The sequence below is a fragment of the Orbicella faveolata genome, unplaced genomic scaffold, assembly GCF_042242905.1.
Source record: "Orbicella faveolata isolate gen_17 unplaced genomic scaffold, um_ofav_v1 contig_13, whole genome shotgun sequence".
Taxonomy (NCBI): domain Eukaryota; kingdom Metazoa; phylum Cnidaria; class Anthozoa; order Scleractinia; family Merulinidae; genus Orbicella; species Orbicella faveolata.
The window spans coordinates 22,468,765-22,480,000 of record NW_028301540.1 but is presented as its reverse complement, the minus strand read 5'-3'; the positions used below and the strand labels follow the sequence as shown (position 1 = coordinate 22,480,000).

At 45.7% G+C, this 11,236-nt stretch overlaps 1 long non-coding RNA gene and 3 pseudogenes across 2 annotated transcripts in view; 1 reads left to right on the top strand and 3 right to left on the bottom strand.

Annotated features, from left to right (window-relative positions):
* LOC149115633 (uncharacterized) overlaps nucleotides 1-577 on the top strand; it is a 14,771-nt pseudogene extending 14,194 nt beyond the window's left edge. The window contains exon 2 of the transcript XR_016206236.1: nucleotides 1-577. This exon is cut by the window's left edge and continues 8,804 nt beyond it. The product of XR_016206236.1 is annotated as an uncharacterized LOC149115633 (transcript).
* Nucleotides 578-2,863: 2,286 nt separating this feature from the next.
* LOC149115632 (uncharacterized) lies at nucleotides 2,864-4,942 on the bottom strand. The gene is made up of 2 exons (XR_016206241.1): nucleotides 4,362-4,942; nucleotides 2,864-3,659 (listed from the first exon to the last, which is right to left on the bottom strand). It is a non-coding gene; the product is annotated as an uncharacterized LOC149115632 (long non-coding RNA).
* Nucleotides 4,943-5,585: 643 nt separating this feature from the next.
* Nucleotides 5,586-7,779, bottom strand: LOC149115631 (uncharacterized; annotated as a pseudogene).
* LOC110054275 (uncharacterized) lies at nucleotides 7,765-11,098 on the bottom strand (annotated as a pseudogene).
* Nucleotides 11,099-11,236: the final 138 nt, after the last annotated feature.

Below are 11,236 nucleotides of genomic sequence, written 5' to 3'. Positions count from 1 at the left end.
AAACAAAAAGGAACCATCAAAAACCGGTTTTGGTTATGATTAACCATTGTTTGAGAAACTCACAAATTGACTCGATACCAGAGTAGAGAGTTTTCGTGCTATATTTTTAGTCAGAACAAATACAAAAGCGTATGCGTACGCTTATAACTAGCATTCACAGCGCCAAATTGAAGTCTTGTTTTCGACCCTAAAAAACTCACCCTTTCCATTAGCTCAGAGCATAAAACTACATATAAGAGCCTTGGTTCTTATTCCCTGCCATCGCTGTGAAAAATCTGCTAGAGAATCTCGCCACTCTCACCATTTGATCAGGCAACGTGACAACATCCACGCGAGAGCCCCCGACATGTGTGTGGATCCGCGCGGATATATGATGGCGCAATTTGTTCTAAAAATAGAAAAATTGTCCCATATCATGGGTGCGCGCGGATCCCAAGACTTACGGTCTCCGTCCCCGATTACGGCTCCTGTGCAAATTTAACTTAAGGGTTACGCATTTTGTCAGTTAAACGTCTCAACAACGGGAACAGTGTCAACGCCTCTGCATTATTTACCGAAGTAAATCTTTTTAAGGGCATGACGTAGTCGCTTTGCTAACACTGATAAAATTGTCCATCGCCACTCAAATATATTGTGACACAACTCATTACTTGCTTCTTATTGACGGCAGAACTGAACAGCTCCTCGTGCAAACGAACCCTCAGGAAGGGATTAAGCCCTACCCTAAAATGTTTCGATTCCCTTCACCCTTTCTCTAATAAAATTCAGTCGGTCGGTCAGTTAATTATCTTCTTCGAGGCAGGTGTTGGACGAGGTCCTTACGAGGTTAGATGTCAGAGTAGAAGCTGTATTTTAAGCGTATTACCGCTGCACGGTCACCCCAAAACGCAGACCATGCAGACTGCAGAGCGTGCAGACTGTGCAGACTGTACTCTTTTCCTGACACTTGACTCACTTTTTTCGCTTCCAGTGAAAAAATATGTCCTAATGTTTGTTATTTTTCCACAGGCGACAGAAACTCAACATCTGACTGTCGATTCACGCGTTTAATAGACTTTCTACGGGAAATTCCCTTTACTGGTCCTAAATATACTAAAATCAAGCACAAAAATAAACTTCCATACATTCTGGGCGCAAATTGCGTCAATTTTTGGCGGGTTTGTGGTTTTATTTATTTTGTCCAATTTGTTGTGTTGTTTTTTTTTTCGATTTTCTTAGTCTTCGTTCTCCTCTTCACTGATTCATAAAACAAAGCAAGGACGATGACTCTAAGCGACCTTGTCCCACAAATCGCCTTTTCTTCACAAAGTACAGAATCGCCATTAGACTAGGAGTATTCCCTCTATCGCTTAGTTGAACATGACCGTAAGTAAACCTCGACGAGAAAAATACTCGCATGAAATTTTGTCCTCGAGGTTTTCTTATGCGTCACGCACGATGAACTAAGCGAAGGAGGGACCACTCACAGTTTAAATAGCCATAAAAACAAAACTGCCATAAGGATAGATAAATTAATCATCGCATCAACTCATCACGGCAACCGTACTGCGCTGAGAATTTCAAATGCTATTCGGCTTTCTGTGATCTTTCCATGCGCTAGGCTTTTTTGGCGTGATCGCAGTCACACTCCAACAGCCACTTGGAATTACATTTTGTATACCAAGAGTAGAAAATGCGCATGTTACGTGTAACATTACATTACAAGTGAAGTTTATTTCTACATTTTAAAATAGCTTTACTTAAGCATATTTAGGACTAAAGGGAGTTTCCCTTGCAAAATCTAACACATCAACAGTCACATACCACCGAGTTGGCGTGGCCTGTGGAAGAACAGAACGAAAAGATATGCGAGTCATAAGTAAATCCAAAAACAAGAATAAGAAAAAAAAGTACTCAGTCTGTACAGTCTGCAGGGTCTGCGGTCTGCAGTCTGCGTGGTCCGCGTTTTGGGGTGACCGACCCCTGCATCAGACGAAACGGAAGCAGACAGTGAAGGAAATCACTGCGAAACTTGTACGCAGTGTTTAGCCACTTTTATATTTTAATGATATATGAAGGCAATCCTTGGGACACAGTGGAATCCTCGGAAAGCATGTCGAGACGAAGGAAATCACTGCGAAACTTCTAAAGATAATTTAACAGACTTTCAGGCACAAAACTTCAGTGAAGCAATAAGATTTCGCGGCTTCACCATGCAAGGGCAATAATTTAGATGGCTTCGAAAATGGCGGAGGCTGACTAGGGTCCTTTATGCACCTATCAGTGTTAAGCCGCTGGCGGGGGAGGCCGGACGAAGGCGGGGGATTTGACCTCCGATCATCTTTTCAGTTCAAATGCCCGACCCCAGGGAAATTAACCTTGGTCAAAAGAGTGCAAATTCCCCATCTCAGGGATATTAGTGTTGTTCAAAAGAATGCAAATTCTCCACCTCTATCTAGAACAAGACACTTTAGGAAGCGTAACTGGGTTGCATTTATGATAGTAAATATTTCAGAATTGGAAAAAGGAAATGGTAAATTATATATGTTGCATGGAAACCTAGATATTACAATGGTACATCTTTGGTTCAGTTAAATAATGTTATATACGAGGTGAAATTTCTGCAAAATAAAAGATAGAAAAAAATATGAAAGAATCAAGGAAAAGCTGAAGGTTTTGTCAATGTTGATGTGTTAAACTCAAGCAGTTACCTTTCTTATTGATGTACTTGTTTTTTAGGCAAAATGACTGCCTCCATTGTAAATGTGGAATTTACAAGCGGCCCATCAGGATTGTAGTAGGGAGCAACCAGGAGTATTTCTATTGCCTTCACCCCCCCCGCCCCCACCAACACCACCACCACCACTAGCAATAAATTTTGCACTTAAGCCGGCTAACAGCAACATATTTAGAAGAAATAAACTGATCATATCGAGATCTCAATTGTTTTTCTGATTGTTTATTAATGTAACTTTCTTCAGTAAGAGACAACTGTGTACCTTTTTTCTCGCTGTCATCGCCACTGACCATATTGTTACTCACTTCGAATGAAAATTTCACGGGCTCATTGGCCGTCATATTTCGCCTTAGTGTCAATTCCTTTGCTAAGTTCCACAACAATGACTGTAAACAGTTTACTATTTCACACTGCGTCCATTGTCGCACCGCAATAAGATTGGGGATAAATTTGGCTCCCGTTCCTTATAGTGTCACTCAGTTTGATCTCGTCGACCAGGCTAACGATGTACTCCTCCCCAGTACTAATCACTACCTATTAAAGGAGACCATGGTTAGATTCTCCAAGAAGTCAGCCTCCAAACCAAGTCATCATGTAACTCCCCAAAACTAAACCGAAACCCAGTTCTCCAAGTCCAGTAAAGGGATTATTCGCCTAGCCTCACAGATGCTCTTTTTCGTAAGATCTCTTCCCGCGGTTGACCGCAGGGAATGCGCACACAAACCGTTTCAGCTGGTTAATATCTTGCCATGAACAGGAAGGTTCCGTACCGATGTTCGAGGCCAGCCGAGCAGAGGCTCCAGCCGGGTTTAAGGCTTTCGCTAACTGCATGTAGTGTAGGGCTGTGTGACGCCTAGTCCAACCAACATGATCCATGATCCATGGAGCGTCTCGCCGTTATCTGCATTCATCTCCTTAAGGTAACCCTTTAAGCGTGATTCAGCTGCAGAGGAAATAAAAGGGGCGTCTTTTATGTCCAAATCAGGTGTGATTAGACGAAATAGATAACCGCACGTTAAATCCACCCTTATATCACGCGTCACCTCCATATAACGCACGATGCCTCGAACAGGACAGATTTCCGCTTGCGCATTTCTCCTCACTCCAAACACATTCTCGTCCCCATCCCTTGAGGTCTTTCCCCAAATGTGATTGAAAAGGAAACCGTCGTCGTCGGGGAAACGTAGGATTTCAGGGACCTTAATCTGTCCCAAGTCCCCAGGTCTCCACTAAAGAAGGCTAGTTTAAAATACGCCTCATCGTGGGCTATCACAAATCTGTAAATCGCTCTGTCTGAGTCTCTCAATTTTCTGTCTAGGTGTAAACATAATTGCGTTAGAATGAAAGATGCGAATGTAGCCATGTTCAGTGGAACTGAACATATAAGGCCGAACTCACACACGACCGCTCTCATGTGGCTTTGATAGCTCAGTTGGTAGAGCATTGCACCGGTAACGCAAAGGTCGTGGGTTCGAATCCCGTTCAGAGCCTGAAAATTTTTCAGGTCATTTTTCCAGTAGTGTCATGGCTGCATTCGCATCTTTCATTCTTTCATTTAATTGCTACTGTTGGACATCTATTACCATGGAATAATTGTGTTAGCTTATCAACGAAGAAAGGGTGGCTGCTTTGGTGTTACCCGTACCTGTAATTGTTCCGCGGTTACCAGCCTCAAAAAATCCTTCACCGACTTGTCAGACGCTGGGTTGCCTAGGCCTAGACGCTTTGTCCCACTCGCCGTCTCGTCCAATAGAATGGAGAATAGCTCGTAGCTTACCGATATAAGAGTCCACCGTCTTATAAGATAGACGTATAGGACATCCGCAAGTATATCGTCCAGCTTGGCCGATGTACTTACAGCCATTGCGGTGAATCTGAGTTTTCCCATTGTTGTCTTTAAAACCAGGCAACCGGCAAATATCCCGCGGAGTCACAGTGGCTAATGTGATGTGGCCAGGAAGTGAAGCAAGAAAGGTTTCAAACTCCTTTCTCAGCGAGTCCTTATATTTAGCATAGCTAGTAGCACGATCAAAGTCCATTAGTTGACGTAAGCGCTGGTCAATGCTCTCCAGATCGATGTCAGTCTTGTCAGTATTAACCAGTGCCACAATTTGTCGGTTATAACCACAACGTGGGCAGAATCTAAAATCCTGGTCATTCACATGGGAGCATACTGGACATCTAACGGAAGGTGTAAACAACTTGGCAACGATGGGGAGATCCTAAGTAGAGAAAGGAAGAGAGACTTGTAATCGATCAAAACACTCTTTATTCTCCTTAGATGCAAACTTCGTATTTGCATACCAGAGGATTATACAAGGAAGGGAGAAAAAAATTCTTATTCTGATGACTAAGGGATCCCCACATTCCAGGGGGTTTATCCACTTTCAATTCAATATATTGCTAGTGTTTCTGAAAAAAATTGTCACTGTCACAGACAAGCTCAGAGCTCTAATGGAAAAACTATCTGGAAGGCCCACAAGTCCCCTGGGATCCCGCTTTCTTCGCTCCAACCTTCCTTTGAAGGTAGTAACAAGGCTGGTGAATCACCTGCACCTGCCAGCTTCTGCGCTTTTCTAGAAAACCGTTGTAAAAGTGGCCACCAGTACTTTCTCGGGTATGTGTCCAGGACCACAACTGTGCATGATTGCCTATAGTACTGGAGGAAGCGCAAGACTGGGTCGACTAGGACATTTTGCGGGAAAACATACGGACGCTGCATCACTGTAGAAAACTGAGCGTAATTTTGCGCTAACAAGTTCACCCCTATTGAACCAGGCGAAGGGTATGGCCTGAATTGGGGGAGAGGACGCCCCAGCCTATCAGACATGGCGTTGGAATCGAGGGCCATCAGATTACTCGAGTGGCCCTATCCACCCCCGAACCTCAGTTGTACTTCATTCCAGATCTGCGATGTGAGTGTATAGTCTAAAGATGATAATCTGCGAGAAGGGGCGTCCACCGGATTTTCTTGAGACGGAACGTACAGCATGTGCAGTAGGATGTTCAAATCCACAGTTGTAAAGAACAAAGCCTTTATAGCATTGTTCAAGTCACGACCTTTACCCCCTTGATTATTCCACGCATACATGACTGCCAGATTGTCAATCATTACATCGACGCGAGAATCCTTGACAAGGTCCTTAAAGGCATGTAAGACCTTATCCACAGCAATGGCCTCCCTAGTCGCCATGTCCAACATCATCTCATCCTTTGACCAATAGTCATATGTTTCCTGCTTCACAGGTGTGGAAATGACCCCTCCCCATCCAGTTTGGGAGACATCCATAGCTAACTCAATCTGAAGATATCTCTCTTCACGCCAAGGGAGGGGGTCGTCCCACTCTTCTAGAAAAAGCCAATGGGCAATTTCATCGCGCAATGCACCCTGGACCGCGACTGGTTTCAACGTGCGCATACCCATAGAAATTGCCGCTGACCTCTCCCTGGTGAACAGACGGGCCGCTGGAACCGCAAGGGAAAAGGAGACGCATTTACCCACTAATCTCTGGAGCGTCTTGACCGATACATAACGTGAGCTTAACTTGCGCTTCTTCTCTGGGATCAGGCGGAAAACTTCGCTATTGGAGTCTATCAAGAAACCGAGATAAGGGACCATCTTCTGGGGAATTAAGATTGACTTTGATAAACCAAGGAAATACCCTAGGCGTACCAAATGAAAAGCCACGAGAAACACCGCTGATTTAGCAGCCGCGAGATTACGCTCATCAATAGAATCTTAAGTGTCATATTGTCCCTTATCAAGCGACACCTGGAGCTGGCCATTATGTCTATCATCGATATACGAGACACGGAACACCTAAGAAGTGCAGAGCGCCATAAGGCCCGTCGAGTGATATACATAAGGTGAAATTTTCCAGCCAAACGGTAACGAATTATAGGTAAAAAACCAACCGCCCCACTGGATACCAAAATACGTGCGACTTTCTTCAGATAGCAAGAGGTGGTCATATCCTGACTTGTCGTCCAGGACCGTCTGATAAGAATCCTTGAAGACATATCGGGGTAAGTCGGTCACTCTGTCCAACGAGAAGGGCTTCTCCAGCATCCACAGGTTTAAATATCGCGCATCATGACACAGTCTCGGCTTTGTAGGGTCAACTGTTAACGGTAAAACGATATGAGGTGGACTTACTTGAACAACCTTACCCACTAGAGAAATTGCACCGGATTTCAGGCGACTTAATAGCGTTGTTCTGAAAAATTTTCCAAACTGTTTGCACGATACGTTATTCTTGAACAACCTGTGGGGTGGCTGATCGGAATCGTAACGCTCCCCCTTGAACTTTCCTTTAAAATGTCTGAAATATGGGAATATTGACACCTTATTCCCAATCTACGACAACACCTCTTCCTGGTGTAAAGAAGGAGCTAATTTTGCAATTTCTGCCCAATTAGCTGCATGTTTGTGGAGCTCCCCTGCCACAAAATGATCAGGATCTCGGACCAGCAGCTCATCTACGTTCCCAATGACCTCTCCCTTCTCAACTACACGGGCTTTCTGCCCCAACGGGTCATTTCCTGTCCACTCACTGCTGACCGATACGGGGTTTCTCCTTATGTCTACCCACTGTATCGCACCTTCGCAAACATCAGCATTATCGATAAAGTTGTCAAAGGTATCATCTTTTTCCCATGACCAGAATATGGCCTAAAGGGGAAAAAAGAAAAGAGGTAAAAGGAATTTTATTTACATGTACAAAAACCCCGTACAAGTCAGCAGAGAGAGGACAGCTTTGACCCAGTATGACCGGGAGGGTTTTGAGATACCCCGTTTTCAAAACTCTCAACTCTCTGTGACCAGAGTGCAGACAAACTAAAATACGGGAAAGTGAGAAGAAAGGGATATTCGCACCAAGGGTAAAACCAAAAAGGGAGAGAAAGAGGAGTATTAGATTTAAGTAGTTATAGAAGCATATATTCATTTCACTCCTCTCGCTAAGTTTAGTGGCTCACTCGAACACCCTCATGTAAAACTGTGTTAACTTACAAGGACGCCTCACATCGCATTAAATCAAACAGCAATCAACTCCAAGATCCATTTTATTGTAATTGCTACAATCAAGAAAGAGAATATATACGTATTTCTGGAACAAAAGGAAAAAAACACGCCTTGCTTCTATTTAATTCTAGATTCTTTATTACTTATTGTCCCTAGCGCGACCACGGGTCGCCGGGGACCTTTGCTGCATATCCCTCCTCGCGTAACACCTCGCCATAATGTGGCTGAACTTTCCACAAAAATAGCATTGGACTGAAGCACTACTACTCATGCCACGCCCCTTGTACGGAATATCACTATTACGCCCACGTTGAGACGAACCAGACTATAGTCCCCCTGTGCCCATCGCTTTGTCCACCTTTGCGACAGCTTCATTCACTTTAGTGTGATCTTTATCCCCTGGAAGGCGTAGAACCAGAGCCCGGAAGTGCTCTTTTGGAAGGTCCACTTTCCCTCTAGCTGTCTGGTACACCAAACGGTAAAATTCACGGTTCTCATACTGGTTATCCCGGGATGTATTCTGGAGGGTTTCTAGGATGTCTATCGCCTCAAACTTATTGCGCTCAGAGAGCGGCCGTGCTGCATAATCCAACATCATCCTTATTACAGTAGCCACTGAGAGCCTTGTCAATTCATCAAGTGACTTTTGGAGGTCAGCAAAGTTCTTCTTTAGAGTCTAGAATAATAAGAAGGGGAAATTGACTTAATGTACAACATCACCCTCACATGCCACCCAACAGCCCCCAAATAAAGCAAACCGTGCCATTCCATGGTGAACTGTCACCCCATTACTCTTTTTGTTACCCTGGTGAACTCTCACCCCATTACTCTTTTTGTTACCCTGGTGAACTGTCACCCCATTGCTCTTTTTGTTACCCTGGTGAACTGTCACCCCATTGCTCTTTTTGTTACCATGGTGAACTCTCACCCCATTGTTCTTTTTGTTACCATGGTGAACTCTCACCCCATTGCTCTTTTTGTTACCATGATGAACTGTCACCCCATTGCTCTTTTTGTTACCATGGTGAACTGTCACCCCATTGCTCTTTTTGTTACCCTGGTGAACTGTCACCCATTGCTATTTTTGTTACCATGGTGAAATCTCACCCCATTGCTCTTTTTGTTACCATGGTGAACTCTCATCCCATTGCTCTTTTTGTTACCATGGTGAACTCTCACCCCTTTGCCTTTATAAAGTGAACTCACTCTCACCCATTGCTCTTTTTTCTTATGGTAAACTCTCACCCATTGCTCTTTTTTCTCATGGTGAACTCTCACCCCACTGCTCTTTTCCCCATGGTGAGCTCTCACCCTACTGCTCTTTTCCTCATGGTGAACTCTCACCCCACTGCTCTTTTACTCATGGTGAACTCTCACCCCACTGCTCTTTTCCTCATGGCGAACTCTCACCCGCTGCTCTTTTCCTCATGGTGAGCTCTCACCCCACTGCTCTTTTCCTCATGGTGAACTCTCACCCCACTGCTCTTTTCCTCATGGTGAGCTCTCACCCCACTGCTCTTTTACTCATGGTGAACTCTCACCCCACTGCTCTTTTCCTCATGGCGAACTCTCACCCGCTGCTCTTTTACTCGTGGTGAGCTCTCACCCCACTGCTCTTTTCCTCATGGCGAACTCTCACCCGCTGCTCTTTTACTCGTGGTGAGCTCTCACCCCACTGCTCTTTTCCTCATGGCGAACTCTCACCCGCTGCTCTTTTCCTCATGGTGAGCTCTCACCCCACTGCTCTTTTCCTCATGGTGAACTCTCACCCCACTGCTCTTTTCCTCATGGTGAGCTCTCACCCCACTGCTCTTTTACTCATGGTGAACTCTCACCCCACTGCTCTTTTCCTCATGGTGAACTCTCACCCCACTGCTCTTTTCCTCATGGCGAACTCTCACCCGCTGCTCTTTTCCTCATGGTGAACTCTCACCCCACTGCTCTTTTCCTCATGGTGAACTCTCACCCCACTGCTCTTTTCCTCATGGTGAACTCTCACCCCACTGCTCTTTTCCTCATGGTGAGCTCTCACCCCACTGCTCTTTTCCTCATGGTGAGCTCTCACCCCACTGCTCTTTTCCTCATGGTGAACTCTCACCCACTGCTCTTTTCCTCATGGTGAACTCTCACCCCACTGCTCTTTTCCTCATGGTGAGCTCTCACCCCACTGCTCTTTTACTCATGGTGAACTCTCACCCCACTGCTCTTTTCCTCATGGCGAACTCTCACCCGCTGCTCTTTTACTCGTGGTGAGCTCTCACCCCACTGCTCTTTTCCTCATGGCGAACTCTCACCCGCTGCTCTTTTCCTCGTGGTGAGCTCTCACCCCACTGCTCTTTTCCTCATGGCGAACTCTCACCCGCTGCTCTTTTACTCGTGGTGAGCTCTCACCCCACTGCTCTTTTCCTCATGGCGAACTCTCACCCGCTGCTCTTTTCCTCATGGTGAACTCTCACCCCACTGCTCTTTTCCTCATGGTGAACTCTCACCCCACTGCTCTTTTCCTCATGGTGAGCTCTCACCCCACTGCTCTTTTCCTCATGGTGAGCTCTCACCCCACTGCTCTTTTCCTCATGGTGAGCTCTCACCCCACTGCTCTTTTACTCATGGTGAACTCTCACCCCACTGCTCTTTTCCTCATGGTGAACTCTCACCCCACTGCTCTTTTCCTCATGGTGAGCTCTCACCCCACTGCTCTTTTCCTCATGGTGAGCTCTCACCCCACTGCTCTTTTACTCATGGTGAACTCTCACCCCACTGCTCTTTTACTCATGGTGAACTCTCACCCCACTGCTCTTTTCCTCATGGCGAACTCTCACCCGCTGCTCTTTTACTCGTGGTGAGCTCTCACCCCACTGCTCTTTTCCTCATGGCGAACTCTCACCCGCTGCTCTTTTCCTCATGGTGAGCTCTCACCCCACTGCTCTTTTCCTCATGGTAAACTCTCACCCCACTGCTCTTTTCCTCATGGTGAACTCTCACCCCACTGCTCTTTTCCTCATGGTGAGCTCTCACCCCACTGCTCTTTTCCTCATGGTGAACTCTCACCCCACTGCTCTTTTCCTCATGGTGAGCTCTCACCCCACTGCTCTTTTCCTCATGGTGAACTCTCACCCACTGCTCTTTTCCTCATGGTGAACTCTCGCCCGCTGCTCTTTTCCTCATGGTGAACTCTCACCCACTGCTCTTTTCCTCATGGTGAACTCTCACCCGCTGCTCTTTTCCTCATGGTGAGCTCTCACCCCACTGCTCTTTTCCTCGTGGTGAACTCTCACCTCACTGCTCTTTTCCTCATGGTGAACTCTCACCCCACTGCTCTTTTCCTCATGCTGAACTCTCACCCCATTGCTCTTTTTCATGGTGAACTCTCACCCCACTGCTCTTTTCCATGGTGAACTCTCACCCCATTGCTTTTTTTTTTGGTGAACTCTCACCCATTATAATTTTTCCTGGTGAACACATATCCCATTGCCTTTTCCATAAAATTGTTTTTTTCT